This window comes from Haliotis cracherodii, unplaced genomic scaffold, assembly GCF_022045235.1.
Source record: "Haliotis cracherodii isolate W230 unplaced genomic scaffold, xgHalCrac1.p SCAF_26, whole genome shotgun sequence".
Lineage (NCBI taxonomy): Eukaryota > Metazoa > Mollusca > Gastropoda > Lepetellida > Haliotidae > Haliotis > Haliotis cracherodii.
In genome coordinates this window covers 2214088-2236753 of record NW_027266282.1, presented here as the reverse complement: position 1 = coordinate 2236753, position 22666 = coordinate 2214088, and the positions used below count along the sequence as shown (strand labels likewise).

The 22666-nt window shown below is 38.8% G+C and overlaps 1 pseudogene; it reads left to right on the top strand.

The window, feature by feature from the left end:
• The first annotated feature begins 273 nt into the window (after positions 1–273).
• On the top strand, positions 274–1658 carry LOC139473057 (uncharacterized; annotated as a pseudogene).
• Positions 1659–22666: the final 21008 nt, after the last annotated feature.

Sequence of the window (22666 nt, the reverse complement as noted above, 5' to 3'; positions counted from 1 at the left end):
TGGTCTAAAGTTTGAGATATGTTGTGGAACCTCGGACTTTGTTCCTACTAACACCGTATCTTCTGCAAAATGCAATTCAAACTGTCCTTAAATTACAAACGTTACTGGCTGAAGGTTGGCTTCTATAGCCAGCAGTACCAGCGAGACATCTCCCTCCTGTCACACACCTGGTGCACGTCATACGAAGCTTCCTGGCACCCTGGCCTCAGTAGGTGCCAGAGGAGGAGATTCTATCAGATAATCACGTAATGTTCGAGATTCCATGAGATTGCAATGCGCATGCGCGAGTCAGTGCAAACCGCGCTTTTAGCGAGTGTAGACGCATTTAGAGTTGGGACAATTTTCAACTCATTTGCTATCAGACAGTGTATAATTACACTGTGTGGTCATAGTATCTGACAGAGTAAAGTTATTATTAACTTGCTACTAAGTACATCTAAGCGTAAATTACGCTCGAATTTTCCACAAGTCAAAACAATGGCTGAGGCCGTGTTGAAAAGTCCCCGTCCTGTCGACACGGGTGTGTCTAAATCCTCTGTAGGGAAACAAAAAGCCACTAAATCCCCTAAACCGTCAACATCGACGGCTTCTGCCACTTCTCAAGCAGATCATACTTCCCCTCATCTTCTGGGACTTTGCTTGACGAATTTCGCAAGATGAACGAACGCATGGAAAAGAGAATGTCTGATTTTGAAGGCAGAATTGACACCCTTACACAAGATTACGCTTACGATGATGAGCAGAATTTTATTTATGATGATGATGATGATGATTATATTCCGCCAAGTCAGGCACATATTGCGAAAATCTACGAAACGGGGACTGTTGACATAGCAACAGAACTACTTAGTGGCGAGGAAGTCGTGCATGAGCATGACGAAATCAGTGCCGATCCTTCCGGTTTAGAAGTTGTAAACCTCATCAGAGAAACTCTGCCGATAACAACGACTGATGGGGACCCAATTGACACCAAACTGGCTGAATTGGTTCATCAGGTATTCACTACCAAGTTTGATGACGCGGTCATCGCACAGAAACTAAAAGACCTGAAAAAGCCAGCTAACTGTTCTGATTTGAACACGCCCGAAATAAACAAGCTAATATGGGATTCCCTGCAATCTGACACACGTTTGATGGACGTAAAAATGCAGCGTGTCCAGAGTGGAATGATAAAGTCGACCATAGCGGTGACAAATACACTGAACAGTTTAATTGCTCACAAGCAAGAGGTGCCAGCCACTTTGTTCAGAGATATTGTTTCCAAGTTGAGTGACTCACTTACGATGTCGGCTTATGTCCATAGAGAATTAAACCTCAGAAGGAAGGAACTGATAAAACCACAGTTGAATGATCACTATCGTGCACTGTGTACCCCAAGTGCTCCGACAAGTTCAGATTACCTATTCGGGGAGGATGTGGCCAAACACTTGAAAGACATTGCTATGTCAACTCGACTTGGTCACAAGACTACTAGTTATGGACATGGAAGAGGCCGTGGTTGGCATAGATATCAACCCTATCTATATGGTGGTAATAGATGGGCGAGAGTCCGTGGCAGAGGCAGATATTTCCATGGTACGCCTTTTTTAGGGAACGGCAGAGGCCGCTGGAACAAGTTCTCCGAAAAAAGAGGAGGGGGAAAGTCGGCCAAGCAATAGATGGCTGTACACAGACAACAGATGATGGCCAGGTAGGTGAGTACCTTGCTATGTCTGATTGCTCAAATGTTGATTTTATGGCTGGTCGATTATCTTCATGTTTACATGAGCGGGAGAAACTAACAAAGGATCCTTTTATATTGAATGTCATAGAGGGTCTCATAATTGACTTTATTGAAAAGCCAAAACAATTGTTTGAACCTCATCAAATTAGAAATAATCTACAAGAAAGTGCTATCATTAGTGAAGAAATTCAAATCTTACTCAAACAAAATGTTATTGAACCAGCAGAGGAGACTGCTGATCAGTTTGTTTCAAATATTTTTATTAGAAAGAAGAGTAGTGGAAAATACAGACTAATATTAAATTTGAAACAGCTCAATGAATATGTTCAATATCACCACTTTAAAATGGAAAGCTTGCAGAATGTGTTGGACATGATCACTCCAAATGTCTACATGGCATCCATAGATTTGACAAATGCCTACTATTCAGTAAATGTCCATGTTGCACACAGAAAGTATCTCAGATTTAGATGGGGAAATGGTCTCTATCAATTTACATGTATGCCGAATGGCTTAGCTTGTGCCCCTCGGGTATTCACTAAGATACTGAAACCAGTCTATTCCTATCTCAGGTGTCAAGGTAATCAGTGCCTCGGATATATTGACGATTCTTTCACTCAAGCAACAAAAAAAGAAAACTGTTCAGTTTCAGTATGCGAAATGTCAAGAGCCTTCAGTTCACTTGGCTTTACAGTTAATTTTGAGAAATCTGTTTTAGAACCATCTACTAGAATAAAATTTCTTGGTTTCCACATTAACTCAGAGAAAATGACACTGGCTTTACCGGATGACAAAGCTCAGGCTATCCAAACTAAATGTAATTTAGTTTTGACTCAGCAACAATGTTCTGTAAGGACAGTGGCTCAGTTGCTAGGTCTATTTGTAAGCACATTCCATGCTGTCATTTTCGGACCACTGCACTACAGACAACTAGATAGGGAAAAAACGGAGGCACTTCAAGATAATTATGGTGACTTTGATGCAATGATGGTATTATTAGAGGATGCTAAGCAGGAAATAAAATGGTGGAAGGACAATGCCATGGGTGCTGAGAAACACATTACAACTTCCTCCGAGCCAGATATGGAAATTAGTACTGATGCTAGTCTATTAGGATGAGGGGCTTGTAATAACAATAAGTCTATAGGAGGGCGATGGTCACTCCAGGAGAAGCAGCTCCATATTAATGCCTTGGAAATGAAAGCTGTCTATCAAGCCCTTCAAGCTTTCTCACTGACTGAGTCGTTTCAAGGAAAACATGTCCACATTTTATGTGATAATACTACAGCAGTGGCTTACTTAAAAGCTATGGGAGGTTCAAAATCTAAAGTTTGTAATGATCTTGCAAGGGAAATTTGGTTCTGGTGTATAGAACATAGTGTGTGGTTGACAGTGGCTCATGTGCCGGGACTGACAAATGTTGAAGCTGACAGAGCGTCAAGAAATTTTTCTGAGCGAACTGAGTGGTCTTTGGAAAAAACTGTGTTTCAGAAAATCCTTGAACACTTTGGTGTGAATCCAGCCATAGATATGTTTGCTTCACGTTTAAACACGAAGCTTCCACGGTTTGTCAGTTGGCGGCCAGAGCCTGAAGCTGAAGCTGTAGATGCCTCCAGTTTGTCATGGTCAAAAGAGCTAATTTATTGCTTCCCACCTTTTTGTCTCTTGTCTAAGTGCTTGCAGAAAATACAGTCAGATAAAGCAGATGCTCTTGTTATTGCTCCACTATGGTCAACCCAGTCATGGTTTTCGCAATTAATCAAAATGATCTGTTGTAGGCCTGTCAAGTTGCCCAAAGGGAAGACTGTGGTGACGTCACTGGACGGGAAGGTTCACCCGCTAGGAAAGAGACTGAATCTGACAGCTTTCCTACTCTCCGGCAAATATGCGCAGACAGAGGCATTTCTTCGGATGCAACCAGTGTCATCATCAGTTCGTGGCGTTCTGGCACCAGGAAGCAGTACGCTACATATATCCGGAAATGGAGACTCTTTTGTTGTGAAAGGGAAATTGATTTTACTAGACCACATCTAGGACAGGTGTTGGACTTTTTTATGTGTTTATTGAACCAAAAACTTGGTTACAGTTCTATACACACAGCACGATGTGCGTTATCAACATTTATTGATTTGGACGATAGACCTTGTGGATCACACCCTGTAGTGTGTCGGTTTCTGAAGGGTGTTTTCGAGATGTTGCCACCAAAACCACGTTATACAGAGATGTGGAGTGTGACAGATGTTTTGCGTTTTGTTCAGAAGCTTACACCGCTGAAAGATTTATCTTTAAAGGATTTGACTATCAAGTTAGTATTGTTGCTTTCATTAGTGTCTGCCCAGAGAGGTCAGACCTTACACTTGTTAGATATACACCTTATGACAAGGAGTCAGGATGATACTTTGTTTACATTTCATATTGACAAATTAGTCAAGCAGTCTAGACCAGGTAGATTGCCTAAACCATTTGAAGTCAGGGCCTATTCTCATGACGAGTCACTTTGCCCACTGAACACTTTGAAGTGTTACCTCAGCAGAACTGAGAGCATCAGAGGATCGGTTACACAGCTATTTATAACTTACATTAGGCCTCACAAGGCAGTGTCAAGAGACACACTGGCGAGATGGACAAAACTCGGACTTCATAAGTCTGGTGTGGACATTCAGGTATTTAAAGCCCATAGTGTTCGTGCTGCCTCCACCTCTGCAGCGAGGTGTGCATCTGTACCCATTTCAAACATTTTGGAAAAGGCTGATTGGTCATCAGAGAGAACATTTGCCACATTCTATCACAAGCCTATTGTAGAGGACAGAGGTCTGTTTGAATCAGCAGTGTTGGGCAGTGTGATTGAGTAAATATTGCTGGGTTGGAAAAGCTGGCAGGACTTGTCAGTCAATGCAATGTACTTTTAAGTCAGTGTACACAATGTTTATGTGCGACTTATGATGGTTATATTGTCAAGGGTAGCTACCTTCACTGTCATTGTATTTGAGAACAATACATTTAACAATAAAAACTCTTTTGAACGTTGCCATTCTTATTTCATATTTGGAATAAAGGTTTCCATTTATGGTGTATTCCCAGCTCATACGAGTGTATATCAGTCTTTAAAATCTCATGGAATCTCGAACATTATGAGATTAGCTGATAGAATCTAAAAGTTAAACGAGACTTACCTGTAAGTTGAAGGTTGACTGTGGTTCTATCAGGTAATCTTAAGTAATGGAGGGATTACATGCCCTCCCGTGGATTCCCACCTTTTTTCTGGGTATAAGTAATATTTCTGATACACACTCGTACTTTAAAGTCTGACTCGCGCATGCGCATTGCAATCTCATGTAATCCCTCCATTACTTAAGATTAGCTGATAGAACCACAGTCAACCTTCAACTTACAGGTAAGTCTCGTTTAACTTTTAGATTATATCGGAGGTCTGTCGTGTTCATTTCTAGTGCTGATGTCTGTAGTGCATTCTACTGTTGCTCAGTCTATACATTCAATGTGTTGAATGTAACAATGTGTATGATGTCGGCCAATTTTATGGCTTGTACTTGATGCGAATGTATTACGAAGCGCCGTAACTGTGCCGGACTTTCTCACATAGTTCCTTACAGACCTTTCTCGTCTAATTATTATATTGCATTTGTATTTGAATCTATTTGTTTAAATCAAACTACAATTCTTAATGTAGCAATTGGATCATAAATTCTCTCATGTCAACTGTCCTTTTGGGGAACCATTTTATTTCGCGAAAGAGCTGGATGTTATATGGCTGTCTGTAAACACGAAGTCACTGTTATTAAAATGAAGATCCTTCGCGGTTCAAAATAGTTAAACAAAAAAAATAAGAAATGATATTCACTTTGTGTGAGTTCATTGGAGTATGTGTGTAGATGACACTTGGAGGTATATACACATGTTATCTGTTGTTTTACTGTCAGCATTTTTCTATGAATGTATGTTTCTCCACGTTTCTCCTGTCGGACACCTTGTGCACATGGGACGAAGCTTGTGAGTGATCAGTTACTTGATAAACTTAGATGACCTTCACACATGAGTCGCGATTGATACGCAGGTCACGGTCTGTCACATTAGACGCCGATACGCATCAGGGAACATGGCGGTGACACCCTGGCCACAGTAGGCGACAGAGGAGGAAAGGATATCTGAAGTCTGTCGTGTTCATTTCTAGTGCTGATGTATGTAGTGCATTATGCTGTTACTGAATCTAAATTCAATGTGTTGAATGTAAGAAAAGCATGTTTTCTTCAAGTATATTGACCTATCAACTATATCTAATGTAGCAATAGCATACGATGTCCTGGGTACCAAGAATAAACTTCAAAATGCGTATGAATATGAAGAATGATGATATTTTAATCGCATATACAACAGGGACAGGGTGTGGCAAAGCAGCATCCTCAAATAACGGAACAAGTAAAACTCGAGGGGTTTAGTTCCACATCGCACGTCACAGCTCAGTGTGACTCAGAAGATATGACGTCACAGTCGGCTACAGGAAAGCGCCAAAAGTCAAGCTCTCTGCGGTCTCTAAAACTTGAAATACACTCTTTTTGTAGATTTGTATAGTGTTTTCTGCTAAAATTGTACTGCCACACATATTTAGAAAATTGCAGTGACCGCAACTCGGCATTTTGTAACCTATTGTTGTACACATGTCTTAAAAAATTCCTACCGACATTGACTGAGAAAGAAGTGCTTTTCTATAAGCATTAGTCTCCGAGGGGAAGTTTCAATCAGATGTGGTTATTGTGATTTGATACCTCTGATCAGGATCGAGCAATTTCCACATGCATGTGGGTATCTGTAAATAAATTAGCTGTACTAGGTGAAATTGTATGCAATTTGACTTTTACACGGGGACGGGTAGGATACAACTCGAAATCCACATGGTCTTCGACTACAGCTGCATTGGGAACTGTCGTATACGTACGTCAGTAGACAATCATGTTTTTATTGTGAATCTTACACTATACACATCATTTCATTGGAAGAGAGGTCGGTCACATGACCGCGAAGCTGACGTTCAAAAGCGTGTGAAGGACACATTATAAAGTGTATACGTTTTTCCCCAGACTGTATTGAATTTCTTAAAATGACGTAAACCCGACGGACTACTTCCACAGTCCTGGTCCCTGTGAATTCCTTAGCACGAATAAATACAGAGGCATCGTTTCTGATCATTTAGATTCTTTCATATTGAGCTCAAAGCAAACACTGGGAAAAGTCAGGGAGGTTTTGATTGCATGCCCGTTTACGAATACCCTCGCTACGATCAATCCTAGTGAACAAAACGAAGAATCTACTGGATCCGTGTTTAGAATGGCGGTGATAGTCTACGGCAGTCTTTGAATTTACCTCAGAATCTATTTGACATATCTTTAGAATCACCTTCCAGTGATCGGCAAACTGATCAATGATGGCAAACATCTGCAATCACCACACGTTCGCCAAACTTCGGAAATCGGTCATGTCACGTTTTGACGTCTGCACTTGATGTGAATGTATTACGAAGCGCCGTAACTGTGCCGGACTTACTCACATAGTTCCTTACAGACCTTTCTCATCTAATTATTATATTGCATTTGTATTTGAATCTATTTGTTTTAATCAAACTACAATTCTTAACGTAGCAATTGGATCATAACTTCTCTCATGTCAACTGTCCTTTTGGGGAACAATGTTATATGGCTGTCTGTAACCACGAAGTCACTGTTATTAAAATGAGGGTCCATCACGGTTCAAAATACTGAAATACAAAAATATAAGAATTGATATTTATTGGAGTATGTGTGCAGATGACACATGGAAGTATGTACACATGTTATCTGTCTGTTGTTTTACTGTCAGCATTTGTCTATGAATGTATGTTTCTACATGCACATGCATATTCCTACAACATTATGAAGAGTAAATGAAAGGCAATCATTCATCTAGATATAAAACACGAACACACCTTACTAAGTTAAGCCTAGAGCCGCTCAACATTTACAATTGTGCGCGATGTTGACGCCTAGAAACATGAACACTATGCAGGTGGGCATAAGCTGTGTTTTATTATCCTCAGTTGTCAGTTATATGTTGATTACATTGCCACGTTAAAGGTCCTCTACACTCAAAGTCAGATTGTCCTGTATTTTAGAGGGTTACAAATAGTAAATAATTACAGAACGTTTGTGCTGAAGAGAAGGAGCTACAGGTCGGTTCCTAAATAGTGGAGAGTCCATGTGTCTCGTGAAATATCACATTTTTCTCATCGAGTGACGGGGGAGATACTATCTTTTTCACAAGATCAGAGAAACATGATATTTCACGAGACACGTTGAATATCCTGTTTATTATATTTTTGTGCAGTTATCTAGCGGATAATTAATCATTTTATTACAACGTTTCATCACCCCTTGTAAATAGTAGTTCCTTGTTTGCAAAATCATAACAATATCAACAAAAGTTATAAAAATATATTTGATGTCAATAAAAGTCTTTATCTTACATTTGGATATGATTATAATTTATATAAAAAGAACTTTGACAAAAGATATTCTCGAATTCTACGAGACTGTTATTTTAAGCGAAAGGATAAACGTTTTTCAAGTAACAAAAAATGTTGCTTTTGTCGTCTCGATTGACGAATTAAATGAGAAATTTACAATTTATAACGAAACATTTAACTCCATAAATGACCGTCTGTCATGTCAATGAGGAACCAACATAAAATAGGAAGTCAGCAGTATGTGTACGGGAGGGTCACGTACGAAAACGGGAGATAATATGCGGGGAGGTAACTCTTGCAAGACATTACTTCAGTTATGTTCAATGAAATATCAAGTGTTATGTTCACTGCAATGAAAATATCACTTTTCTCAACTTCAGAAAACTCAGACTTTCACACTGAAGTATATTGCATAAAAAGCCATCTCTGAACATGAGTTGTTCATATAAATACATGTTGTTTGTTATTGACCTTCATTTGGTCTCATAAGTGAGCATTACAACGCTCAAATTCATATCACCTATTAACTACGAGTACGATAACTACATGTAAGCATGATATACTCACCGACAAAAGAAACGCGTATACCGTACATGTTTGTTAATATATGAAGAATTACTCATTTTCAAGAGATATTAAATTGATTAGATGCACAAACGAACATACTTTTACTTTGAGTGAACGGACACACGTGAACGCATGTGACGTCATCTCCATGACCCGAGATGCACCATGTGTCTCGTGCAGGATTAGCGAATAACGTCTGGAAATCACATTCAGCATATCGTGATATGAATAAAGACACTGTAGTGACACTTGACTGATTGTCGGTTTGGTCATTGTCAATGGTACATAATGGAAACATCTCTTCTTAACGTACAAACCTCTTCTATATGTTTCTATGGTTCGCGTTTCTTTGGGCAGTGAGTATATGATATATCCATGATATAAGTAATATATGCAACCTAACATCATTGGAAAAAAACTCATTTAAAATACGTTAAGAAAATGCCTCCGAATGGTTCGTAACCGTTTCTGCGATAACGTTAATCTGGAGTCAATGATGTCACTAACCCGACCAACGGAAAAAAGTGTCTGTGCTTCAAATAAAGTTAAATAAAAATAGAGTTATTCTGAAATTAAATAATGCATATTTCAATGCATACTCATAGAGACATCTTCTCGACATTAAGGTCGTAATTCACAATCAACGTCTACGCGCAGTTGGAATGGCACAAAACTAAGTTGCCAGACATTTTAATGTTCATTGAAACACAGTATCATCTCTTTGGAGATCTACACCAGGGCTAAACTCATGACCTACCATGGGCCGACGTAACGTCACCAAGACAACCCTATTCGGTTGGTGCATCTACGGAATCGATACCAAATTGCCACAATAACAGTTCGGAAACTTTCTGGGTTAAGACCCGAACAAAACCGATTGAGGGAGCACAACATCTGGCCCCAGAGTTTAAGACATACGCCCACTTTTGCCTCCATATCACCATCAGGCACACCTCGGTTCTTGTACAGAGCATATGGTTCTGTAGGCAAGACTGGGACAGCTCAGATGGTAATGCAAGGATTTTCAGGCGTACAGGTGAACGTTTTAGCTAAGCTTGTGTTATTCAACGCCATCAGTGTAGGAAGTGGTGACATCATTGTTAGTCGCAATTTGAATTACGCTAACGAGACGACATAGTTCGAGATTAAGTTCCACCCTGTTTGCAAATGCAGCGATGTAACGTCAAGTTGCAAAAGGATACTGCCCGCCCACATGTTGCACGTGTTGTAACAGATTTTTTGAAGCAGGATAGCATCGCTGTACTGCCATGGCTGTCTCCAGACCTCTCCTCCATAGAACATATCTGTCGTGAGATAAGTGGACGCCTACGACAGGACCAGAACCAGCCGTTAACTTTAGCTCAGTTGGACCAATCTTTTGTTGGCATTTGGAACAACATTTCCCAGGTTGTTTTCAATCATCTGGTGTCTTCGATCAACGCCTGCATCAACGCAAATGTCGGTTACTGTCTTCTACAATATTATCAAAAACATATCTCAGCTTTCACTCGGAAACGATATCTCTCTATATGGATCTGAGGGCACCGCCATGGTAGTCGCGTCCAGTGAACCCTGAATGAACCTACGTGACTTCTTGAGCCAGTCGGAGTCAGCGTACGATTTGGCGTCATATGTTTAGCACCTCGATACCTAAATTTCGATCTTATCAAAAGATTGATTTTCAAGATTCAGAAATCAGATCTACTTGTCTAGATCTGTTTCACTCACTTTATATTTAGATATAAGAAGGTTCGATGCAGTAAGGTGTATTCAAAATGTTTGCTGACGCTGTAAGTGAACCGTAAATCATATTTTCAGCATCCACGAACACCGTTGTACCGCTGTCATAGTCTCATACACATACATTTCTACTAGGGTAGACAATACTAAGTCATTATTTACATTGGGTATATAGACGTATAGTCACATACCACATGTTAATAACTGAAAGGTTGCCTTGTTTTTTCAATGAACTTGACCAGTTGAGCTTCATAACTACGGGATTATAACAGAAGGCGCCCAGGTTACCCGCAAGGGATGATGGTGCAACATATTGTTACACTGATCCAAGGTGAATTGATTAATATATAGTCTTTATCAATATCCATTACGCTCATGTAAGATTACCTTTAAGATGACGTGTGTGTTAATGTTTGAAGTCAGGCACATTGCATGCGCTTATTGCGATATAGTTTTCAATGTAAGCGTATTCTCTTCTCTCATAAGGACGTGAGCAGAAAGAGCAATTGTGACCTTTTGTCAGTTTGGTTAAAATATGTGCTTTGTTCCTTGTTGTTTCCGCATTTTGTAATTCCGAATAACAAACATGAATTTGACACTAAGTTATTGTCGTAAGATTCACAGCAAAAATAACTTGTGCAGTGTATGTTAAGAATTGTTGGTAGATTTAATTACTTATTTACTTACTTATTAAATTTTTTATTTAAGCACAAATAACAAATGAAATGTCATCATCAACTCCATGCCCAAATATTTTAGTTAAATATTGTTATGAATGTTTTTTGTGTTCTGTGTCAACCATCATATTTGTTCTTACTTAATGTAAAACCCTTTATATCACCGACATCACACATCAAGTTTCACAGTGAGTTGACGACACGACTGAAAGCTGTACAAATAGAAAACACGACTGGAAGCCCAAATGTTAAGTGAACGACGACAAAACAGTACTTATGGTCATTAACTTTGTTATTGGCTGCTGTAGAGCTGCTGTTTGCATGGTGTTTTTATCGTTTTGTTGTCTTTGTTGTTTTCTTCTTGTATTGTTGTATAGCCTTCGTTTCTGGCTCCACAATCTTGTCAGTCGCCATAGCACCATTATTATTCGGTTTAACCTCGGTTTGCCGGCACCCTGAATGTTATGATAAGAGATTAAATGTGCCAGCAATTTAGATGTTTATCTAAAGGATTATAGGGACCAGTGAACCCTGCTTCATTAACGGTGAGGCGTGGCTGATACGAACTGTTGAACACTTTTCAGTGTCAGTGTCAAACGTGAGTTTCATATCATGAAGAAGATTGCTGCAGACAACAACATTCCCCTAGCCCCATCAAAGACTTTGAAGCAGCTGCGCTGAATGCCGTCAATAATGATCCAGAAACCCATTGTAAAAACCTAACAGACTATATAATAAACGCATCCAAAACCTCCATCCCACGTTCCCAACATGGCACCTCTCTCACTTCACTTCAGGCCTTAACAGGAGAAATGCCACTAAACCTACGTAGGCAACACTTAACCCTTAATTTCTGGGCCTCGTCCCAATCAAACCCTCTCATCCAAAACCTCATAAACGAAAATATCCGCCCTCGTAACCAGGCTCTAACTAGGAAGCACCCTTTACTTACTCCAATATCTCAACGAATTTTCAACTACCTAAACGAAAACCAAATAGATAACCTCCAACAAAACTGCAAACCATCAAATATATTTACCCCAAAACTAAAAATCCCCAAAATAGACACATCTCTGGCAAACTCAATAAACAAACAAACCGATCCAAACATAGCTAAATCCACCACACTAGCTTACATACACGAAAACTGGCCAAATTGGTGCCACATCTACACAGACGGATCTTCAGATCCGATCACAAATCGCACTGGTTTCGGAGTCCACATAGCACAACCAAATAGGAACACTCAATCTTATCGACTCCCAAACAACCAATCCATCTTCACTGCAGAGTTAATGGGCATAGCATCCGCCCTCCATAACCAACATGCTAAAAAACATAAAAAAATCCTAATACTCACAGACTCACTAAGTGGACTACAGGCCCTCCAAAATAGAAACACCAAAAACCGCCCTAAACTCATTAACCAAATACTCAAAAGCGCAAATAACTTAACAGAGGCAGGCAAACAAATAGCATTTATCTGGATCCCAGCCCACGTAGGAATATATGGAAACGAAAACGCCGATCAAGCCGCCAAAAAATCCCTCAAAATTCCTGAAATAAGCCTTAATCTACCAATATCTAAAGCAGAGATCAAAAGCATTAACAAACGTAAAATCACCCAAAAATGGCATAAGACATACCTAAAAACAAACACACAGATAATCAAAATCCTCAAAAAAACTCTAACCAAACCTAAAATCCTCCATCCATCCAAGAAAATTGATAGAATAATCACCAAACTCCAAACAGGTCACACTAAACTAAACAGTCAACTCTTAAAAATAAAAAAAACACGCAACCGGAAAATGCCCACACTGCCCACACCTGGAAACAATAGAACATGCACTCTTACACTGCACGCACTACCAAACCCACCGAGCAACACTCCAAACAAATCTAAAACTAGATAAAGCCATAACCCTAGAATCAATCCTAAATCCACATAACAATATAGAAAAATTTAAAGCACTAGGCGTATACTTAACTAAAACCAATCTAATGATCCGCATCTAAAAACACTCAACCACGCCACATAAACAAACAAACACACACCAACACACTCCCTTAGTACACTACCACACCCCTAGGCATGCATTCCAAATTTCAAAATCTCCAAAACTTATATAAGCAACCACTAAAACCCCCCTCTGGTTGCAACACCTTTATTTTCCCTTCAAAACCACGCTAAATGGCCCGACCGGGCCCGTGTGCGAAATACGCTCCAGTCGGAAAGCGCACGTTAAATCTCCAAACGTAAGTAAGTAAGTAACCTCCATCCCCTTCAAAACATCTAAGACAGGCAAACCGACCGTACCATGGTGTAATGAGGAAATAGAACAGACTAGACGAAAACGTAAGTCAGCCTTCAATAAAGCAGAACGCGACTACAAACATCTAACATAGCCCACGAACTAAACCACCAGGTTCAAAAACTAGTCCAAATAGCCAAAAGTAGAGACTGGATAAATAACCGTACAAATGCCAAAACGGTGTGGCGCAAAATCCACGCCATTAGGGACTTAAAACGACATAAAAAAACACACAGCATTAACAACTCAACCGACCCCGCCCAAAAAGCAAATAATCTCGCCAACCACTTCAGCCAAAAATTCCAAAAAACTTAAAACAGAAAACAAACCAACAAAAGAACCAAACAACAACAATCTGGAAATAAACCAACCCTACACAATGGAGGAGCTCCTCTACGTAATCCAAAACAGGAAAAAGGGCACAGCCCCAGGATTAGACCCAACTTCTTACCAAATAATTAAAAAACTCCCCCTAAAACTACTCCAGGCACTACTCAAACTATACAATCTCATCTACCTAAACGGACAGGTTCCTACTCCCTGGAAACAGGCCCTAGTCATTCCAATCCCTAAATCTAATAAACCAGCTAATCAAGCTAATTCATATAGACCAATATCCCTAACTTCAAACTTATGTAAAGTAATGGAATCAATGGCTAAAAATAGATTACAACATTACCTCACCCAAAATAACATAAACCCAGATCAAAGCGGTTTCACTCATGGCCGCTCAACCCTAGATAACCTCGCCCGACTAGAGCAGGATATTAAGACAGGACAACTAAATAAACAATATACCACAGGCATCTTTTTAGACTTCTCTAAAGCTTTCGACATGGTATGGCACGACGGGCTAATACAAAAACAGCTAAACTTAAATTTCTGGGCCGCGTCCCAATCAAACCCTCTCATCCAAAACTAAATAAACCAAAATATCAGCCCCAAAAAACCAAGATCTAGCTCGTAAACACCCCTTACTTACCCCAATATCCCAAAGAATAACAAACTACCTAAATTAACTACCTAAATTAAATCTTAAACAAAACTGCAAACAATCAAATATCTTCACCCCTAAACTCAAAATACCCAAAATAGACACAACACTAGCTAGCCAAATAAATAAACAAACCGACCCAAACATAGCTAAAACCACCACACTAGCATACATACACGAAAATTGGCCAAATTGGTGTCACATTTACACGGACGGATCTTCAGATCCGACCTCCAAACACACAGGTTTCGGAGACCATAGCACACAACCAACTAAAACCACACAATCCTTCCGACTCCCAAACAACCAATCAATATTCACGGCAGAACTAATGGGCATGGCCTCAGCCCTCCATAATCAAGAATCCAAAAACCACAAAAAAAATCCTAATACTTACCGACTCACTAAGTGGACTGCAAGCCCTCCAAAACAAAAATACAAAAAACCGACCTAAATTAATAAATCAAATACTTAAAAGCTCCAACGACCTAACTAAGGCAGGCAAACAAATAACCTTCTTGTGGATACCCGCCCATGGGAATATGCGGTAATGAAAACGCCGATAAGGCAGCCAAACTATCCCTCAAAATCTCAGAAATAAGCTTAAACTTACCAATCACAAAATCAGAAATTAAAAGCGTAAACAAGCAAAAAATCACCAAAAATGGCATAACCTATATCTAAACTCAAATAGCCAAATCAAAAATGTACTCAGCAAACCACTGACCAAACCGAAAATTCTCCATCCATCAAAAAAAATCGACAGAGTAATCACTAAACTCCAAACAGGACACACCAACCTAAATAACCACCTAAAAAAAATAAAAACACACACTACAGGTAACTGCCCAAACTGCAAACAACTAGAAACCCCAGAACACACACTCATCCACTGCACACACTACCTAACCCATCGAACCGCATTACAAACCGCCCTCAATCTAAACAAGGCTCTCACTCTAGAAGCAATACTAAACCCACAAACTAAACCAGAAAACTTCAAGGCCTTAGGCGTATTCTTAATCAAAACGGAACTAATAAAACGCATCTAAAAAACTATAATCTACCAAATCAAAATCACATAAACAAACAAACAAACATCCACCATACCAAGCTCCCTTAGTTCTGGTAAGCTAGGCAAACAGGGGTCATCCAAATATATTCAACTTCATTGACAGTTTAAAAAAAGAACAGTGTTTTGTAGAGTCACTGCTGCTGCAAATCCAGGCTGGTGGGCGACTTCCTCCAAAGAGGAGGAAGTACCACAATGTGGATAGCGGTATTGAGAGGGAAAAGCAGGAGTTGTTGGCAGAGCTCAAGTCACCAACAGAATATGCTGGTTTATTGGTTTGTGAGTTAAAATGTATGTTAAGTGTAAATAATTAATTTAATTTCTGACTTTAAGTTTATATATTTTGTATGTATGAACACATGTATGATTTATAATGTATGCTGTATGTTCATGAGAAATAAAATAACGAAAGTCATGTTGCCCTCTTTTAAATCCCTTTTTAATCCTCATAATCCCTCTATTGTACACTTGTCTGTAATGGTTGGGTAATGTTTAACCCAGAACAATAGGTGCCGGCAAACCGAGGTGTCCCCCTATTATTCATGTGCTTTACTCATGGCTTTACCTGATGTTTGTCAATGTATTGTACAGCAATCTTCATTGTTTGTTTTGTTGTGTTTATTAGAAATATCAAGATTATCATTTACATGTCCCAACTTAATGATATCACTGAAAGAGTACCCCGGTTCCGTCTCTGTTGCGCAGACACATGTCACGATAGGATACACACATACATGTTACTGAGATTACTGAAGATTGTGCATGCGTCAGGTATAGTGGTCGATATTTCCATCAGTTCCCGTATTTATTCGTCAAACAAGTTAACTGGGACCAGGACGGAACACCAATACCTATTGGGAGATCATCGGACAGGGTGTGACAGATGGACAACATGACGACCATGTGTGACCCAGTATCGAAGTGGTCAAAAATGACTGAATAATGCTATGCTCCAATGCAATTCGCAGAAAATGTTCTAGAAGTGCCTTGTTTTGTAATAAACCTATCAGCCAGTCAGCAACGTGTGGTCAGCAGTCATTCCTAACCAACTGCCGAGCTTGACACAAGGCAGTGTCATAGAGCTACAAACAAACACATAGCAGGTGAAGCCTTACAGCCAGTGTGAAAGGGACAAAGCTTGCTTTACAGACGTTTTGTATTCTCTTGAAACATCTGGAATCTAGTCAACTTGACCTGCTGTCTAATGGGCTGTGGGAGGCGCCAGCTGTAAAGAGGACAGATGGAGCTATGTAGACTAACATTTAGTCTCTGAAATCTTATATTACACAATATCCTTCTTGACTCTAAAAATAAAAAAAATTCCCTATGCTGATTTCAGAGTAGAGCTAGCTTGGGCTGGCTAGACTTGCTTTTGTATTAGCTTCATTACATTGTGGAAACCTTCCTCTGTCTATAGAAAGTGGCAGGTATACCAAGCCTGTGACTCCTTTGGTAAATAGACTTTGTCAACTATGTCAGGAACAGTTAATCGAAGATGAAGTGGTGTGCAAATTCTACAATGTTTTAAGGAAATGTTTATTTGATACATGCAATAATCATTTCAGTGGTTTCTGTGAACTGTCCACGTTAGATAAATATAAGTGGTTGATGAACACTGAATGTATCCAGCTAGAATTGGCGAGATGTGTTCAGAAAATGTATTACAAAAGGCTGCAAGGTGTAAAACAACTTAATTATTGAATTTGAATTTTATATGAAAAGTGTAATTGAGTGTCTGAGGTTATGGGTTATGGGTGTGTGTGGGGAGGGGATATGAAAGATGGTACGGCCAGAAGAAAGGATATGGATTGTGTGTAGATGCATGGGTTTGGGTATGGGTGTATTTGTGAGTGAGGTTGAGTGTGTGTGTGTATGTGTGCGTGCGTGTATGTCTCGAGTGACGGGGTGGGGGATATCTGAATCTGTTTGCGTGTTTGTTTAGTATGTGCGGGAGAATATTAAAATGATTGATTGTGTGCATGCGTGAGTGAGTGCGTGAGTACGTATGTATATACGTGTGTATGCATGGATGCATTATGTGATTGTGTTAGTGAATATGTGTATATGTAGATATTAAGAATGTGCATGATTACTTTTTATATCTAATTGTATTTTAATATTTGTAATACCTTAAGGTGTCATTTCGGCCCACTGAGGCCTGGTGTTTGTATTTTAAGTATGCGCTAAATGTTGTATTGCTTTGTAACACATGACACTGTAATAAACTATATTATTATTATTATTATTATTATTATTATTATTATTATTATTATTATGTATGGATTTCTAGATTATTTTTGTATGCATTTGTAGATTATTTTTTTTCATAAAATAAATATATTCCACGGTCATGGTGCAGGACTAGGAGCTATGTGGTGGCAGAACTACGGCAGCGGTTTTAGATTGCTTTCTGCGAGGAGTAACTACAGAAAGGTTATGAAGTCTTAATAGCTGCGCTTTCTGGTCTTGCAGTTACATGAACAGTAAAACCTGTAGATTATTATTATTTCTCATTGGAATTCAAGATAGAAATTGGAAGACTCAGTGAAGAACAGTAGGTGCTAATAATCCGGGAGCCAAGACTTGTGACATGATGTAAAATTACCCCCTCTGATATAAAATTGTGGTGATTATTTCCAATAAAGGGAACACACTGGCGATTTACAAAAAACAATGTTGGGCAACTGATCACTCTTGCAAAAGCGTTATAGTCAGATTTTGAAAAAGAGTCAATACTTAATTCATTTTGTTTGCACTCTTGACAAAGTAAACGGACTCCTTTTACCTTGTATATTGATATTATTTATCAGAAACGTCATACAATAAGTAAACATATTAATATACACATATATATATATTCTTGACCCGCATAAGAATTATTAAGATGGACGCCTAGATTCAATGAAATTCGTATTCATTCCGGGGGATTTCGTCCTATAACATTGCTATTTTTAAATATATGTGTATGGTTATTATTGTCAATCAAGGGCTTCCTCGGGCAAATGACCGCTCTTGCAGAAACATTATTATTTACGATCATTGTTTTTTTTAAAAATAATGTCAGCATTAGTTTTTCAGTCATTATTGATATATTTTTAGAAAAAACATCACACTGTTAAGCCAACTGTCACTGACTATCTGGATTATGAAAAAATAATAATGTGGAAACACTAATAACACAGTTAAGAAGAAGGAAACATCAATAGAAAAGATTTGATCTGGTATCTTGTATTACAACATGTGCATTCTGCTTATCAGATTCACGATATGGGCATTTGTAACACATGTAATAGTTTTCAAATGCATCACACTAGTGGGATGATTGAGGTGAAAATTGTGCACTTTGATTTAAAGACACCTTGAAATACCGAAAAAATAATCGAATAAAATGAAAATAATCGAAATTTCGAGTTTTTTTAGATAAACTGGAAATAACGAGACAGTATACGAAGTAACGAAAATTCGAGAAGATAACTGAAATAATGAGAAAATTATGCAACCAAAGTGGAGCCATTAGGCTTTCGTAAAAACGGCGACAGATTGTATGTTCAGTTGTACAAATTATGATCCATTCATTGCTTTCAGACTGATGCAATAAGCTTCAAAGCAGCTCAAGCACCTGTAATATTCTTTGTTTAAATATAACGTTGTCTGCTAAACTTACAAATTCTATAAAGAAAAGGACAGCTATATCATAATTCCGTTCAATATGTTATGACTTAGAAGAAGAATATCATTTATTAATAATTTGTGCAACTTATGAAGACCTGAAAAGTAGAAAAATGTTTCATCTAGTCAAATTTCAAATTAGTTTTATTGTTGTCAACCACCAACATAAGATAAGACAACCTTATAGAAACAAATCAATACTGACTTCTCTCTGAACACTTACTTGCCATCACAATCTTACATAAGATAAGACGACCTTATATATACAATTCAATACTGACTTCTCTCTGAACACTTACTTGCCACCACAATCTTACATAAGATAAGACGACCTTATATATACAATTCAATACTTACTTCTCTCTGAACCCTTACTTGCCACCACAATCTTACATAAGATAAGACGACCTTATATTTACAATTCAATACTGACTTCTCTCTGAACCCTTACTTGCCACCACAATCTTACATAAGATAAGACGACCTTATATATACAATTCAATACTGACTTCTCTCTGAACCCTTACTTGCCACCACAATCTTACATAAGATAAGACGACCTTATATTTACAATTCAATACTGACTTCTCTCTGAACCCTTACTTGCCACCACAATCTAACATAAGATAAGACGACCTTATATATACAATTCAATACTTACTTCTCTCTGAACCCTTACTTGCCACCACAATCTTACATAAGATAAGACGACCTTATATATACAATTCAATACTTACTTCTCTCTGAACCCTTACTTGCCACCACAATCTTACATAAGATAAGACGACCTTATATATACAATTCAATACTGACTTCTCTCTGAACCCTTACTTGCCACCACAATCTTACATAAGATAAGACGACCTTATATATACAATTCAATACTTACTTCTCTCTGAACCCTTACTTGCCACCACAATCTTACATAAGATAAGACGACCTTATATTTACAATTCAATACTGACTTCTCTCTGAACCCTTACTTGCCACCACAATCTAACATAAGATAAGACGACCTTATATTTACAATTCAATACTGACTTCTCTCTGAACCCTTACTTGCCACCACAATCTAACATAAGATAAGACGACCTTATATATACAATTCAATACTGACTTCTCTCTGAACCCTTACTTGCCACCACAATCTAACATAAGATAAGACGACCTTATATATACAATTCAATACTGACTTCTCTCTGAACCCTTACTTGCCACCACAATCTAACATAAGATAAGACGACCTTATATATACAATTCAATACTTACTTCTCTCTGAACCCTTACTTGCCACCACAATCTAACATACTTACTTACTTACTTACTTACTTTGGAGATTTAACGTGCGCTTTCCGACTGATGCGTATTTCGCACACGGGCCCGGCCAGGCCATTTAATGTGTTTCCGAAAGGGGCGAGGGTGGTCTGTGCAACCCAAGAGGGGGCTTTTGGGGTTGCTTATATAGAATTTGGGAATTTTGAGATTTGGAATAGATGCTGATGGGGTTGGGGAGGAGAACTAAGGGAGCTGGGTATGGTGGATGATTGTTTGTTTATGTGATTTTGATTTGGTAGGTTATTATGGTTTTAGATGCGTTTTATTAGTTCCGTTTTTATTAAGAATACGCCTAAGGCCTTGAAGTTTTCTAGTTTATTTTGTGGGTTTAGTATTGCTTCTAGAGTGAGAGCCTTGTTTAGATTGAGGGTGGTTTGTAATGCGGTTCGATGTGTTAGGTAGTGTGTGCAGTGGATGAGTGCGTGTTCTGGGGTTTCTGGTTGTTTGCAGTGTGGGCAGTTACCTGTAGTGTGTTTTTTAAAAATTTTTAGGTGGTTATTTAGGTTGGTGTGTCCTGTTTGGAGTTTAGTGATTACTCTGTCGATTTTTTTTGATGGATGGAGAATTTTTGGTTTGGTTAGTGGTTTGCTGAGCACTCTTTTGATTTGGCTATTTGAGTTTAGATATAGGTTATGCCATTTTTTTGTGATTTTTTGTTTGTTTACACTTTTAATTTCTGATTTTGAGATGGGTAAGTTTAAGCTTATTTCTGGGATTTTAAGGGATAGTTTAGCTGCTTTATCGGCGTTTTCATTACCGTATATTCCTACGTGGGCGGGTATCCACAAGAAGGTTATTTGTTTGCCTGCTTTTGTTAGGTCGTTGGAGCTTTTAAGTATTTGATTTATTAATTTAGGTCGGTTTTTGGTATTTTTGTTTTGGAGGGCTTGTAGTCCACTTAGGGAGTCAGTAAGTATTAGGATTTTTTGGTTGTTTTTGGATTCTTGATTGTGGAGGGCTGAGGCCATGCCCATTAGTTCGGCCGTGAATATTGATTGGTTATTTGGGAGTCGGAAGGATTGTGTGGTTTTAGTTGGTTGTGTGGTATGGACTCCGAAACCCGTGTGTTTGGAGGTCGGATCTGAGGATCCGTCCGTGTAAATGTGACACCAATTTGGCCAATTTTTGTGTATGTATGCTAGTGTGGTAGTTTTAGCTATGTTTGAGTCGGTTTGTTTATTTATTTGGCTAGCTAGTGTTGTGTCTATTTTGGGTATTTTAAGTTTAGGGGTGAAGATATTTGATTGTTTGCAGTTTTGTTTAAGATTTTTAATTTGGTGTTCATTTAGGTAGTTTGTTATTCTTTGGGATATTGGGGTAAGTAAGGGGTGTTTACGAGCTAGAGCTTGGTTTTTAGGGCTGATGTTTTGGTTTATTAAGTTTTGGATGAGAGGGTTTGATTGGGACGCGGCCCAGAAATTTAAGCTTAGCTGTTCCCTGCGTAGACTTAGTGGCATTTCTCCTGTTAAGGCCTGAAGTGAGGTGTAGGAGGTGCCATGTTGGGTGCGTGTAATGAGTTTGAGAGCCTGATATTGTATTGAGTCAAGTTTTTTGGATAGAGAGTTGTTTAGGGTGTTGTATATGGCGCAGCCGTAGTCTAGTTTTGATCTAATTAGGGATATGTAGAGAGAGAGGAGAGTATCTTTGGAGGCTCCCCAGTTAGAGCCAGTTAGGCATCTTAGGGTGTTTAGGTCTTTACTGCATTTAGTTGTTAGGTTTTGGATGTGAGCATCCCAGGTGAGATGTTCATCGAAAATAAGTCCTAAGAATTTGGTTTGTTTTTGAAATTTGATTGTTTGGTTGTTTAGCTGGAGGATTGGGGAGGCGGGTTTCATGTTTTTATGTTTGAATACTATTCCTGTTGTTTTTTCTGAGTTAAGGGAGAAGCCCCATTTGTCAGCCCATTGTTGTATTTTATTAAGAGATTTTTGGAGTAGATTTGTGGCCATTTTCATGCTTTTAGTGCGGATCCAGATGGCTCCATCATCCGCGAATTTTGATGTGTTTACTTTAGGGGATAGACCCTCGAATAGATCGTTTATCATTATATTGAAGAGGGTGGG